At 45.9% G+C, this 14,255-nt stretch overlaps 1 protein-coding gene across 3 annotated transcripts in view; it reads left to right on the top strand.

The window, feature by feature from the left end:
* Positions 1-3,860: 3,860 nt before the first annotated feature.
* CGNL1 (cingulin like 1) overlaps positions 3,861-14,255 on the top strand; it is a 182,149-nt gene continuing 171,754 nt past the window's right edge. The window contains exon 1 of one of the 3 annotated variants that reach the window (XM_058294261.1): positions 3,861-3,880. The gene's annotated coding sequence lies outside the window, so the exon portion shown is untranslated. Of the gene's footprint in view, positions 3,881-4,095; positions 4,218-4,448; positions 4,824-14,255 lie in introns of those variants that run through there. The other 2 variants (XM_058294259.1, XM_058294262.2) reach the window with 2 other exon arrangements.

Below are 14,255 nucleotides of genomic sequence, written 5' to 3' on the forward strand. Positions count from 1 at the left end.
GGTGTATTTTCCCCCCAACCCATACTATTTTTTTAAAAATACATTTTTGTTACAGATATTGTTAACTTGCAAAACAAACATACAGATGTATAGATTTCCCATACAACTCCACACCCTGGTGGAACATCTCTTTATATAGAATGGAAATCAAACCCTTATCAGATAAGTGGTTTCCAAATATTTTCTCCCATCGACTGGGCTACCTTTTCACCTTCTTGTTTTTTTTTTTAAAGATTTATTTATTTATTTAATTTCCCCCCCGCCCCTGGTTGTCTGTTCTTGGTGTCTATTTGCTGCGTCTTGTTTCTTTGTCCGCTTCTGTTATTGTCAGCGGCACGGGAAGTGTGGGCCGCGCCATTCCTGGGCAGGCTGCCCTTTCTTTTCACGCTGGGCGGCTCTCCTCACGGGCGCACTCCTTGCGCGTGGGGCTCCCCCACGTGGGGGACACCCTTGCGTGGCACGGCACTCCTTGCGGGCATCAGCGCCACACATGGCCAGCTCCACACGGGTCAAGGAGTCCCGGGGCTTGAACCGCGGACCTCCCATATGGTAGATGGACGCCCTAACCACTGGGCCAAAGTCTGTTTCCCATTTTTCACCTTCTTGATGAAGTCCTTTGAATCACAGAAATGTTTAAGCTTGAGGAGGTTCCATTTATCCATGTTTTATTCTGTTGCTCATGCTTTTGGTGTAAGGTTTAAGAATTCACCACCTACCACCAGGTCTTGAAGATGTTTCCCTACATTTTCTTCTAGGAGTTTTATGGTACTTCCTTTTATATTTAGTTCTTTGATCCATTTTGAGTTAATTTTTTGTAGAAGGTGTGAGGTAGGGGTCTTCTTTCTTTCTTTTGGCTATGGATATGCAGTTCTCCCAACACTGTTTGTTGAATAACTGTTCTGCCCCAACTGGGAGGGCTTGACAGGCTTGTCAAAAATCACTTGGCCATAGATGTGAGGGTCTGTTTCTGAACCATCAATTCAGTTCCATTGGTCTATATGTCTATCTTTATGCAAATACTATGCTGTTTTTACCACTGTAGCTAGGTAATATGATTTAAAGTCTGGAAGTGAGAGTCCTCCAACTTCACTTTTCCTTTTTAAGATATTTCTGCCTATTTGGGGCCTCTTACCCTTCCACATAAATTTGATAATTGTGCTTTCCATTTGCTTAAAAAATGCTGGTGGAATTTTTATTGGGATTGCATTGAATCTGTATATCAATTTGGATAGAATTGACATCTTAATGATATTTAGTCTTCCAACCCATGAGCATGCAATGTTCTTCCAATTATTTAGGTCTTTTAAAATTTCTTTTAACAATGCATTATAGTTTTCTGAATACAAGTGTTTTGCATCCTCTCCCAACTCATTTTGAAGACTCGTAGCCATATAAACTCATTTGTCTTCACCTTTTCCCCCTTTTGGTCACGGTCTTTTTTTTTTTTCCTTTCTTTCTTCCCACTGCTTGTTGGTACTTGGTAGCAATCCCATGGTGCCGGGGAGGCTCATCCCTGGGAGTCATATCCCATGCTTGGAGGAAGTTGTTGTGTTTATATGCTAAGTTTGGCTTAAAGAGAGGCCACATTTGAACAACAAGGAGGCTCCCAGTGGGTAACTCTTAGGCACTCTGCTCTACTAAGCTAGGTTTCAACTCAAGAGCAAAGACTTATAAGTCTACTTATCAATAATAAGGGCCCATCAATGGACCATCCTCCTTCACTGGTCATTACCCCTGTACTTGGGGGATTGTCACTATTCCACTAGAAAATGTAGTAGAGCTCCCCAGGATGGGAATTTGATGTTCTTTTGGTTATTGTGTGAATCTCCACCCACTGTGACAATGCCCCACTAACATCTGAACATTTATATATGCTTTATATGTATGCCCAGGTGAACTTCCTCCCATGTATCCCCCATCACTGATACCCTACACCAATGATCCTCCCCGCCACAGCTGTAATCCTTCTCTGATCCAAAACTTCTTAAAAAATGAAGTCAATAAAATAGCCAAATACAATTAATAAGAAAATGAAATAATATATTTTTAAACATAAGAAATAAAATACAGAAAAATAAAAAACAAAAACTAACATAAAATAAAAAAATTAGGATATTAAGTAATGAAAAATATTTAATTTTTTTTGACATTTTGCCTTTCATCACTGTAAGATCTGTTGTCCTATATGTACATTTTCTTCCATTTATTCCCCCAGTGTCTTACTTTTTTTCGTTTTGTCTTCAAAGAAGTTTTAGGTCAGAGTAAAGTCACAAACAGAATACAAAGTGAATTCCCATCTACCCTACATCCTTCCCCTTTTCCTCCTTCCTGTATTAATAACCTTTTTATATGTGGATGATACATTTGTTACAACTGATGTACAAATATTGAAACAGATCTATTAACCATGGTCACCGGTTTACACTATGGTTTATACTTTGGACCATACACTTTTATGAAATTTTGATGAAATTTAACATAGCCTGTATCCATCATTGCAAGATCATGTAACTTCCATCGCCTCCAAAATACCCCCTGTTCCATCTATTCTATTCCTCCTCCCCCCTCCCCTTGGGGCCCACAGCAACCCCCAGGCTTCACTCCTTCATTGATAGTCACTTGGAACAACACTGAGGGCTTCACACACCGGTCTGTCCTTCCCTATTAGGCACTGCCCATGCTCTCGAGAGACTCTGCCCCTCTGTTTGAGAACGTAGCTGGTCTTCCCAGGATGGCAGTCCAACTCCTTCCTTCTCATTATGTGGGTCTCCACCCACTGATACAACACACTGTGACAAAATGATCACTCTCACACTCCCTAGAAGCCTGCCCCAATGCCCCCCCCCATCGAACACCCTAAACCAGTGACCCTTTCTTGTCATATTGCCAAAAGGGCATTCCCAATATTGTAGTCTCAACCACGAACCCTCCAATACCCATTGTTCACCTGCTTCCTCCCCCACCCTCCCCCCAGTTCCACGGACCATCCAACCCACCCTCCCCACCCTATCCCCTGTCAAACCTGCACTGCCCAACCCAACAGTGTTGCTATACCCCTGTCATATCCCTTCTCTGCACAACTACACACCAGAGGCACCAGAACAGAAACCCGTGTGGGAGGCGGGTGCCCAGCTGCTTAAGTCACATCCATTCCCCCTCATTATTGTTTTTTGAAGTCTTTTTATATTGAGTTATTGAATTTTCAAGTGTCTATTTTGTTCAGTGTGTCAGCAAATATTTATTTATGAAGTATAATTTGTGTGCAGTTGATGGGCAGGACAGTTCCATATAGACAAGGAATCTTCACAACCTAGGTGGGGTGGAGTGGGTGTCCTGTTCCTTACTTTACAGATGAGAAAACTGAGGCTCAGAAACAGGACCCACAGCTAGTCAGAGGCACCCTGCTGTTTCCCCTGGAATGGGCACTGAGCTAGGAAGGGAAGAAATGGCTTCTACTCTCAGCCCTACCACCATCAGCTGTGTGTTCCTGGGCGTGTGACTTCTCTGCCTTCCTAACAGAGACAGACATTTATTCCTAGATTTTAAGTGGTGGCTATTGTTATACCTCCCCACCAATGCCTAGACATAGTAAGTGCTCAATAAATATTTGTGGCCTTGATGTGATAGAAGAAAAGAGCTATGCTTTAAGTTTCTGATTAGTTGTCCTAAAGGCAAGCACAGGACAGCACTGAAGGGTGAAGGGGAAAAGGAGCTAAGGGGTAATGGGGAGGAGATAGGGCGCCAAATAGGGAAGGCTTGTTGGAGGCGGGAGATTTGAAAGCCTGAGGACATAAATGCCCAGTGCAGGCGGAGGAGAGGTGGGAGGACATTTCGATCCGCGGAATGGCGAAGACAAAGCGTTCCGCGAGAGAAGCGTGAGGTTAGGGTGGGATGGGGTGGGGAAGAGGCTCAGGCAGGGGGCGGGGAGAGGGTGCGTCCCGGATCGGAGGTGGGGCGGGGGAGGGTGGGTGAGACTGCGAGTGTGTCCGAGGGGGGTGGGAGTGAAGGGGGCGGCGCCGAGCGGCAGGGGCAGGGTGGGGCCCGCGGTCCGAGAGTAGGGGCGCCAGCTCCTCCCCCGCCAGGCCCCGGCCCCCCTCCCCAGGAGGGCGGGCGGGCAGCTGCGGGGCGGGGCCAGAGCGCGCCAGGCCTCCCGGCGCCGCGGCCCCTGCAGTCGGGCCGGGCTCTGCTGGCTGCGGCGCGAGCGGGACGCGGCGGCGGTGAGTGAGCGCGGAGCCGGGGCGGGAGCGCGGCCGCGGGGGCGCGCCGACCCGGGCCCGGGGGGCGAGGTGCGGCCGAGGTGCGGCCGAGGGCGGGCGGGTCCCCAGGGGCTCCGGCTCGGCCAGGTGCGCCCCGCTCAGCCCGCGCCCCGAGCCCCGCGCTGCGCCTTGCCCCGGCCGCCGGCCGCGGGTCCTGCGCCTCCCAGGGTGCGCTCCTGGCCGGTGCCCGCCGAGCGCTGCCGGGAGACTTGCAGACCATATGGTGGGGAATTCCGGGGAGCCCGCGGCGGGGCAGGGCGACGCGGTGGGTCTCCCTGCGGAAGAGGGGTCCACAGCCTTCGCACCCCGACCTCTACCCCGGAGTCGGGTGACATCTGGGAGAGAGCCAGGGTTCACTCGAGACCTGCGTGGAGTAGCTCAGTCCCTGCCTTACCCCCTTGTGCATGACTTCCCGGCGTGCTGGTCCACACCATCCCCTGAAAGAACGGGCTTGTTCCGCGCCCCCGGAACACCACACCCTCCGGCGTTCAGGCAGGTCGCTCCTGGAAGCCCCCGCCTCACGCACGGCTTACTGCCGAGGGGCCTCGCAGTTTGGACACTAGACAGGTACTGGGCTGTCATGTTGGAGTTCGTGTCGCAGGAAATGTTACAGTTTTGTCTATTTACTGTGTATCCCCTCCCCGAAGTCCCCGAGGAAGCGATGCGCTTCAGCGATGCTCCCGCTGCTCTCAACATGGGAATTCTTTTGAAGCACTGGGTTCTCAAACTTGGCTGCCCGTCTCAGGGAGTGGGTCCCACCTCCAGAGATTCTGATTTAGTTGGTTTGGGGTGCAGCCTGGGCAATTCTAATGTGTAGCAAAGTTTGAGAACCTTTGCTTTGGTGGTTACTCTCTTTTTGGAAGCACTAGAGAAGATCAGTCGTTACAACTCATCGCAGGCACACTTTCCGGTGGTCCACGTCTCCTCCTGAAGAGCCCGTTGGTTGGTGCTTCCCAGCTGTCGACTGCGGGTGGTACCTTCATGGAGTTCCCTTTGTTTCTGCCTCTATGTTTGTAGTAAATATTGCCAGGGAAATTTCTGCCAAGGAGGTGGGGGCATTGGAATTGAAACTCCAAAGCCCTTACAAGGGTCAAGGTTACAATACAGTGTTGCCCTAAGTGATAATTTTACTTGTCATATTTGGAAGGGATTTCAGACTAAAAAAGAGGAAATCCACCTTAGGAATCCCTCAGCTCTTGAGGACTCCCCCCACCCCCAACAGATAATGATTTTGCATAAATTTTCATTCCAGAAGCTAAGGTAACAGGATCCTTAAAGTTTTGTGATTTATGCTTGTGTTAATGTATGTGTGTTTGAGGGTTAAACTTATTCCAGATGTGTGATAAAACCCTGCAGATGTAACAGTGTATATTTCTGGTTGATCGAATAATGTCCTAGTTAGGGAATTAATGCCATACAGTAGCATGGCACTTTTGAAACATTTGGAGTGAGACTTTACCCACCTGTCAAATGATCTTAAAAATGATAGGGAAAGAGGACTAAGGAAATTAAGAAAATCTGTTTTAAGTGTCCTTCTTACCAACATGGCAGTGTCCTGGGATCCTGGTTAATTTATTGTGGTACCCCAAGTATGATGTTTGTAATTAGATGGCCACTTGGATGTATTTGGCCACAAATCAGTGGATTTTTTTTTTCCTAAGGTAATGATTCTCTATATTGCATTTTTATTAGCAATGGGATGCTATACTTTCAAGAGAATGCCCAACAGAGGTGGATGAATATTTTTGTTCATTGCTAGCTTCTACCATTGTAGAAATAGCATGCATTTTGAAAATTTAAAAATTATATTGTTTTCCCAGTTGGTTTTCTTTTTCCCCCACCTTCCACCACCATGCTCTGCTGCTATCCCTGTATTCAATTGCTGGAAGTGTGGTCACCATGAGAGCCATCTTAATTGTCTTGGCTTGAGAATGGAGGGTCATGTGGAGTGCGTGGCCTGTCAGGGTGGCCCCCGACCCAAATCCTCAACCTTTGGTGGGGAACAAGAACATGTGGAAAGTGTTTTCCCACTGCTGTTTTTTTTTTTTTCCCCCCCAGACCAGGCCTATATAATGAAGCCATGTTTTTGAATGGTTTATTAACTTGTGAGTTTTGTTACCATTTGGGGAAAAAATACTTATTTAAGGATGCTGTTGAACTGCTGGGGTTTGAAAAGTTGCATATGAATAGCAGTATTATATTGTGCATATAATAGTGCATCCTTCCAAAAAAGAAGAGAAAAAAATGTATGTAAAAAATGTAGATCTAAATAGATTTCCTGAAACATTTCTCACTTTGGGGTAGCAGCTCTAATATTTTAAAGTGATTGGGAGAAAGTAAGTGAAGAAAAATATGAAGAAAGAGTTAGCAAGGGGCTTACTCATTTATGAGAAGGATGTACACCTTTCAGAAGAGAAGCCTTTGATTTGTGTTAAGGATAGATTACTTGACTTTTTTTTCCCTTTTTTCTTTTTTTCTTTAAGTAGGGTGACAGATTGCTTGTATTGAGGGTATGAGTACAAACATCCCCTCAGTACAATTAAATGAAATTTAATGGTCTCCTCAACTCTCTTTTTTCCCGAAACTCTATAAGTAATGCTATTGACTTTTTTTTTAAACAAAACAAAACAGATTTTCTGCTTTTCCTTTTCTGATTCTCTCACTAAAGGGCAGTGAAATGGCCAAGAGGTTGGCATCAGAAAAGAAAAACAACATTTTTAAGGGGAATTGAAAATTGGGTAATTTTCCCTGAATGACCAAGCACTTTACTTTATCCTGGCACTTGACATTGCTATTATCAAGAAATAATTTATGACGTGAAAACTGTGAAAATGAGGGAGGGAAATAGAATTTGCTGGGAATAATGCCTGGGTTGACTGGCCTTTCACGTAGGGGATACCTAACTAGAGTTTTAAGTTAAAAGCCCCAGTTCCAACCCACTAAAGTACCTTCTTTCCTCCTGCAACTTCCTCTGTCTACCACGCTGATATCCTTGGGTGAGATAGTGCTTCCCCTTAAATTCACACCAATTTTTAAAAACAGTCTCTCTCTTTTTTCTTTCTTAAAACAGCACATATTTATTCTCTGACAGTTATGGAGGTCAGATGTCTGATATGGATTTCACTGAACTAAAATTCAGGTGTTAGAAGAGCTGTATTCCTCCGGGGGTGCTGGAGGAGAATCCGTTTTTTGCCTTTTCCATCATCTAGAGGCTGCTGGCGTTTGTAGGCTCACGGCCCCCTCCTCCATCTTCAAGGCCAGCAATATTGTGTCTCTTGGTGCCTTTTTTCTGAAGTCATATCTTCCTCAGTTTCCTCTGCCTCCCTCCTCCACTTTTTTTTTTTTTTTTTTAAATTAGGGACGTTGTGGGTTTACAGAACAATCATGGATAAAATACAAGATACCCATATACCATTCGGTCATTAACACTTGCATTTTCTTTTTTTTTTATTCACTTATTCAACCACTACTTATTAAGTCCCTACTATTGGCCAATCTTTGTATTACCCACTGTGAATGGTGGTGGTAAATAGGGTAGAGTCTTGCTGAAAGCAGCTTGAAGTCTGAGGGTGGGAGTGAGGTAACCAGGGTTATAGAATATTGGAGGCCTTTCTAATCTTAATGAACTTGGAGGGCCTCGGGGCACCCTGAGGCACCCAATCAACCTCACCCGGGTAGATACTTCCTCAAATCACTAGCACAGCAAGTAGAAGAAAAGCTTCACCTGGGCTTAAATGAGGTGTTATTTTAGTGAGACCCCATACCAAGTTTAAAATAACTGATTTCAGATACTTTTCTGATGGAGGAGAGGGAAGGGTGCATCTACTGATCATGCAGAGGGGAAGTGGAATTGAAGAAAGAGGAGACCAGATTTCGGCGAACGCATTTTGCTTAAGGATCCTGGCTGACAGGAGGGTGGGGGTCAGCTCCGCCCAGGGTTGGGAAGCTGTGGCTGGATCCATTTTTGGCGTGTTGACCCCTGGCAAAACCAGCTTAGATTGTAGTGGGTACCTCTACAGCAGAGCTGGGAGGAGAGTGTAAGGCATCCCGTTGAAGCAGCCGCTGCTGTGCCTTTTAGAGTATGTGGCTTGGTCCAAATCTGGCTCCAGTCAGAAGGGGGATAGTACTCCTTCATCGTATAATCCCATTGTCACTTTAGCTCTTGTTTCCTTGCACAGACTGACAACTGGACTTCACACTGTTTTTCCTTTGGGAAGGTGGTTTCCAAATCGCTGACCCACGGGGTTAACAACCTCAGGGTTATAAGAATAGTTCCCGTGTGTTTATTGACCCCCTCCAAGTGCCAGGTAGCATGCTCAGCACTTTCCTTCCATTGCTCGGAACTCTTATGCTCTTGAGAGGCAGCTGGCAGTAGCCTTATTTAAAGATGAGGAGACTGAGGCCCAAAGAGGTGCTGGATCCTGCCAAGGATCACAGTGGCAGAGTTGTTTTGAGAGTGCTCACGTGTGAATGCAAAGTTCTTTCCAGTGTTCCACACTCTTCTTACGTAGAACTCATGAAGAAATTGTGCTTTCAGTCCCTTGTTTTTTTTTTACTTCACAGGCTCCTCGAATCTGGGTTGATTTATTGTGTTCCTCTACTAGATGACTTATAATATCAGACTGAAGGCCATTGAGGGCTTGTGATCCCATGGGAAATTTTATGGAATCCTACTTTTCTGGGTATTACAGCAGCGGGCAGGTTACACTGTTCAGAAAGGCTCTAAATGGGCCCCAAATCCTAAATTAAAGAACGCTATCTCCACACTTCTTTAAACGCCACAAACCTCCAAGTTTCTGTGAATAATTGGTTGTTGGGTAAGAGATTAAAAACAGAGTTTAATGTTGAACCTTCTGGAGTAAAATGGAGCTGTGCACGTTCAATTCCTGTTTATGTGGTACTTGCAACAAAACAAATCTTTGCTGCATAGTAATTACCTCAAACTCTTAAAATTACAGGTAGTAAGGGCTCAGAGGTTGTATGTAGCTATGATTAGTGGAGATGAGTTTAAAACAGTGTTAGTGAATGAGTGTTCATTACTACAATGGACTAAAGCTCCATATTTCAACTCTGAGACGGATCAGCTCCGGGGAACATTTCCAGGGGATTTAGTTGAGGGTCGTCATGGAGTTAGAGTGTTTGGGGTTAGAGCACAGGGCATTTATTATGACTGTGGACTATTTCTGCCAGCCTGGCTGGCAGTCTCTTTGTTTATAGGGTGGAGCTTATTCCCTGCCACCCAATCAGGATTTCTGTTTGCCTTGGGCAGACAAGCAGTGGTTCAGGCCTTTTTCTTGTCCTTTCCTTTTCAGGTACCCGGGCTGGGGATTGAACCCAGGACTTCATATATGGGAAGCCGGCGCTCAACCACGGAGCCACATTGGCTCCCTAAGCCATTATTTAGTAGTTTTTTAGGTCTCTACATCTACTGTTTAAATGAAGGCCTCTTGACTGTTAATAATTTTGTGTGCTATTACTCATCTCTTTGCCAGCAGATTGAGGCAAGAAGACCAAGATTTTCTCATCTTGGTCTCAATACTTCTCTTGGTTTAGACCTCTTCACCTGCTTTTCTGTTCTTCTTTTTCACGGCGTTGCCCAGATCCTCTGTTTTTCCTTGTGAATGTAGAGTCTCTAAAGGAGGAGGAGCGACTGCAGCCACGTCCCCGTCAGGGTTAATGCCTCTCAGGAAACCTGTGGTGTGTTAGTCCATTTCACAGGTGAGCAGCCTGGCTCTGTGAGGTCAGAGGCAGGAACAAGTGGAGCTTAGGGATTCCAAGTTGGAGTTTCAGACTCTAAACAGCTGTGTTCTTTTTGCTTTCTTTTGACTTTATTACAAAGGAAGAAGAAATGGCCCAGATTGCAAAGTCCTGATGAAGTTCTAGTCTATCCTATGAACCATGACATCCCTGAACATCATTGCAGCTGCTTTGATAGCTAAAAAAAATCTCCACCATTTTTTCCTATGAGATGTTTATCCTCCTTAATAAAAACAAGAGCCTACTCAAAATTACACACTAGCTCCTGAAAAGTTGATTAGCCACTCTCCTTGCCCTAATCAAGAATCAAAAACCAGGAAGGTTTACTTAGAGTGGTGATTACTGTGAAAGCTTTAGGAGCTAAGAGGGGGACTGACAGAGCAAAGAATGGAGGAAGAGATAAGAGAGATTTTTAAAGAGCACAGTTTGCTAAGGGACTGCAGGGTGGCGCTTATCCTTAGAATTTCTTTTACTTGTGAGTTTCTAGTTTGGGTTTAAGCCCGCGTGTTCCACGTGTAGCCAGACCAGCTCAGCCCTAACTTTCTGCACTGCCCTGGGCCATCTGTAAGCTTTGGGGCGTGGGGGTGGTTAAAGCCACAGGTTACTTGCTACCTCGTCTGGTCTGCTCAAGCACGAGAACCTCTCACCACAGGTCCAGGAACCTAGAGTGTGGTGTAAAGAAGAGAGCGCGGGTCACTACTCTACCCAGGGTGCCTGTCCAAGGTCTGAAATTCTAACAATAATAGCAAATGCTGCTGAGAACTTTAATATGTCAACTCTAAGTGATAGGTACTATGGTAAACTCATTTACAGTGGAGGGAAATGGGCCCTAGGAGATGGTAACTCAGCTTCCAAGAACAGGAGTCAGGACCTAGAACCTAGGCACCTGGCCCGCGGCGGTGCTAGAGACCTGGTGCTCTGATTGGCTCACTGCCTCACTCATCACCTCAACCCGCCACTCATTCATTTCTTCTCCAACAAATCATTGACCTCTTGCCCTTATCTCAGCAATTAAAACACCATCAATGCCCCCTGTTTACATGTCTTAATTCCCACCAACCTTTGGTCAAGCCTGTAAGGAGGAGAAATCTCTTTACTCACTTCGAATCTCTAGTGTCTAGCAAAAAATAGGCGCTCGTAAAATTTTGTGGATGGGAGGAACGAAGCCAGGGAGGCAGAAGCCATCAGGCTTTGGGAACTAGACATCCCTGTATGTCAAGTGTCTCTCTAGCAGCCACAGCGGATTTCTAAACAAACAAAAAACACTTGAGCCCTAAGGAGGATGAGGGTGTGTGGGGAGTGTTTTCCAAAAGTAACTGAGAGAGGGAATTTTTGGTAAAGCATGTTATTTTTTATGTATTTCAAGGTCTCACAGTCTGGGTGTGGTCTTTGACTTGGATCTGTGTTTAAAGCATTTATTTGGAGGGCATCCTTACACCCATTCTGCAGATTATTTTGTAAACAAAAGAAGCCCTTCAGACTCGTAGGCATTGTTGGGTGCTGCCCTTGCCATCAGAGCCAGCAGAAACTTTTTTTTTGGGTTGAGAACAAAACACAGGTGGGGTTCAAGCCCACGATCCGAGGGCGAGTCAATTTACTGCTTAAATGCGTGAACGGTAGAAAATACTTTTTCTCATTCCTTCTTCACACCATGGGTAAGAGCACTGGGGTCCCACCTACTGGGACGGCAAGCCCTGTTTGTCTGTCACTAGAAGTGTGGTCCTGGACCTGGTCCTCTTTCATTTTGGGTTTGTTTCCTCATATGTTGGATAGGGCATAGCATCTGCCTCAAAATCGTTAAGGCCACATCTATTTGACATAGTGTAGTAGTTCTCAAATGGAGGCGATTTTGCTCCCAAGGAGACGTTTGGTAATGTCTGGAGACATTTTTTCCTTTTTATTTGGAGGGGGCAGATACCGGGGATTGTACCCGGGAACTCCTATATGCGAAGCAAGAAGCTCTGCTCCTGAGCTACTCCCCCCCACCCCCGTTTTTCATTTTTCCAGCTGGGCGGTGGGAGGCTCCTAGCACCTAGTGGGTAGAGGCTGGGATCCCGCTAAACGCCCTGCAGTACACAGGACAGCCCTCCAACCAGGAGTGATCAGCCCTCAGCATCAGTGGTGCCACAGCTGAGACACCTGGTACGGAGCTGAGCGCTTCCAACAGTGGTACTAGCTCTTTTCTGCTTCTCTGATTGGCCAGCGGCACCCTCGCTAATTAGGGTGGAAGGAATAGAATCTAACCTTTTATTGATGCCTCTGCGTTAACCCACAGGTGCCCCTGAAGTGGGAAAAATATTTTCCTCTCCATTAAATGCTCCTTAAATTCATTTGTTTTTACTTATATCCATTTACAAAGAAACACTTTATATGCCAAAACCAAACACTTTCAAGTCTTAGGAGAGCTAAACCGGCCCTTAAGGGAGGCTCTGGTGCAGTGGGGCCAGCTGGAGGAGAAGCTGGGCTCCGCGGCGCTGTGCGCCCCCTCACCCCGCCATGAGCCTCGCTTTCTGCCCTCTGATAAAGGCAGGTCGTCATTTCTGCCGTCTTTTCTCATTATGTTCTTTTGAGGACTAAATAAATTAACATGGGCAGTTACCCATGGGGAGGTGCTGGTATGATTGTTCAAGTGTGCCTTTCAGAGAACATGGTCCATAAGTGATCACTCAGTCAATGCCAGTAAAAAAGAATCGGGCCAAAGAATATCTGCGTTAGGGACAAAGTGCTCCACAATTCCTGTGATAGAGAGTGTGATGCAAGAGGCAGAGTGGTTCTGGGGTAAGAGCCGGAGGTGGGGATGTGAGTTATAGTCATCTCACATCCAGATTCAATTTTGGCTTTTCCTCTGTTTTCTTGTGTCACCCTGCGTGAGCTATTCAACCTCATTATGCCTTGGTTTCCTCACCTGTAAAATGAGGCTAACTATAACATCACACCCACCTTGGGGTTATGTGAGGATTTAGTGTCCCTGTCCTTGTGAAATGATCAGTGCACTTGGGAAACTTAGCTCCAGAAATGAATTGTTATTAGTAAATATTGTGATTTATTTTATTTTGGCCTGTAGCATGTATATTTTTATCCAGGTGAGAAGGGGCATTGTTCCTGCTTTAGGAGCTGAACAAGGATTTTTCTCGAGTTCCTGGTGTCTTATTTTGTAGGAAAGTATATATACCATAAAGTCTACTGTTTTTGCCATTGGAAGTGTGCGGTTCAGTGGCACGTGTACAGTCCCCACGCTGTGCGACATCACTGTCTCGTTCCCTGCATTTTCATCACCCCCAGTGGAAACCCTGAACCCATCAAGCAGTCACTCCCCACCCCCGCCCCCATCCCCTGGCCACCTCTGATCTACTTTCTTTCTGGATTTGCCTATTTTGGAAATTTTCTATGATGACCTCATAGAATGTGTGGCCTTCGGCGACTGGCTTCTTTCAGTGAGCACAGTGGTTCTGAGGTTCATCCATGTGGTTGGATGTATCAGTATTCTATTCTTTTTTTACCTGATGTTGTTTTGTTTTATCACGCCCCCTTTTTCCTCCCAGGTTGTGGCCTGTTTTCAAGCTTTAAAACATCTTCTTTCATTTATTTTCATCTTTTGTGGCCAGTCTTATTTTTTCCATTCTTTCTATCCAGTGATTCTAATGACCCTTGAAATGAATATTGGGATTATGTGCCCATGCCAGGTTCTTGGTGCTGCTGGGGAGCAGGTCTTCTTAGATGTTTTATTCCTAATAAAGCAGTCAGCGGCCGGAGCACACACAGGACCCTGAGTTGTGCTTCTTTCCCCATGACAGCAGATTTTAAAAACAAGTTTCTGGAAAATACCCACCAGGCCCGCCCCCGCTCAGTTTAAAAGCTTTCCACCATGAGAAGTGGCCCTCAATCAAGTCTTTTAATACAGAGCTCTCTGTTTTAAAGCATTCTTAGGAAGTGTTTACATTTAATGCCATTGCAGCCTTCTAAATGAGGAGCTGTGGAGTGAGTGATCCTTAACCTGTGACTTTAATCATGTCCTTTGCTTCAGTTTTCCAGGTGGAGGCCTGGGCTGGATTTGTAGCTTGTCCTTGACCCAGACTGCGGGACGGAGGTGGAGGGTGGGGTGAGGCCGAAGGGGTAGGGGCCGATCTTGACTCTATTTTCTACCATCCCCCCGCCCCTCCCCCTCCGCAGCCTCTGGTAGAAGATTCAGAAAGGCCTAAAGCTGCATAAAAATGTAAAATGAACTCTTGGAAGAGAGACTGG

This window comes from Dasypus novemcinctus, chromosome 3 (assembly GCF_030445035.2).
Source record: "Dasypus novemcinctus isolate mDasNov1 chromosome 3, mDasNov1.1.hap2, whole genome shotgun sequence".
Taxonomy (NCBI): domain Eukaryota; kingdom Metazoa; phylum Chordata; class Mammalia; order Cingulata; family Dasypodidae; genus Dasypus; species Dasypus novemcinctus.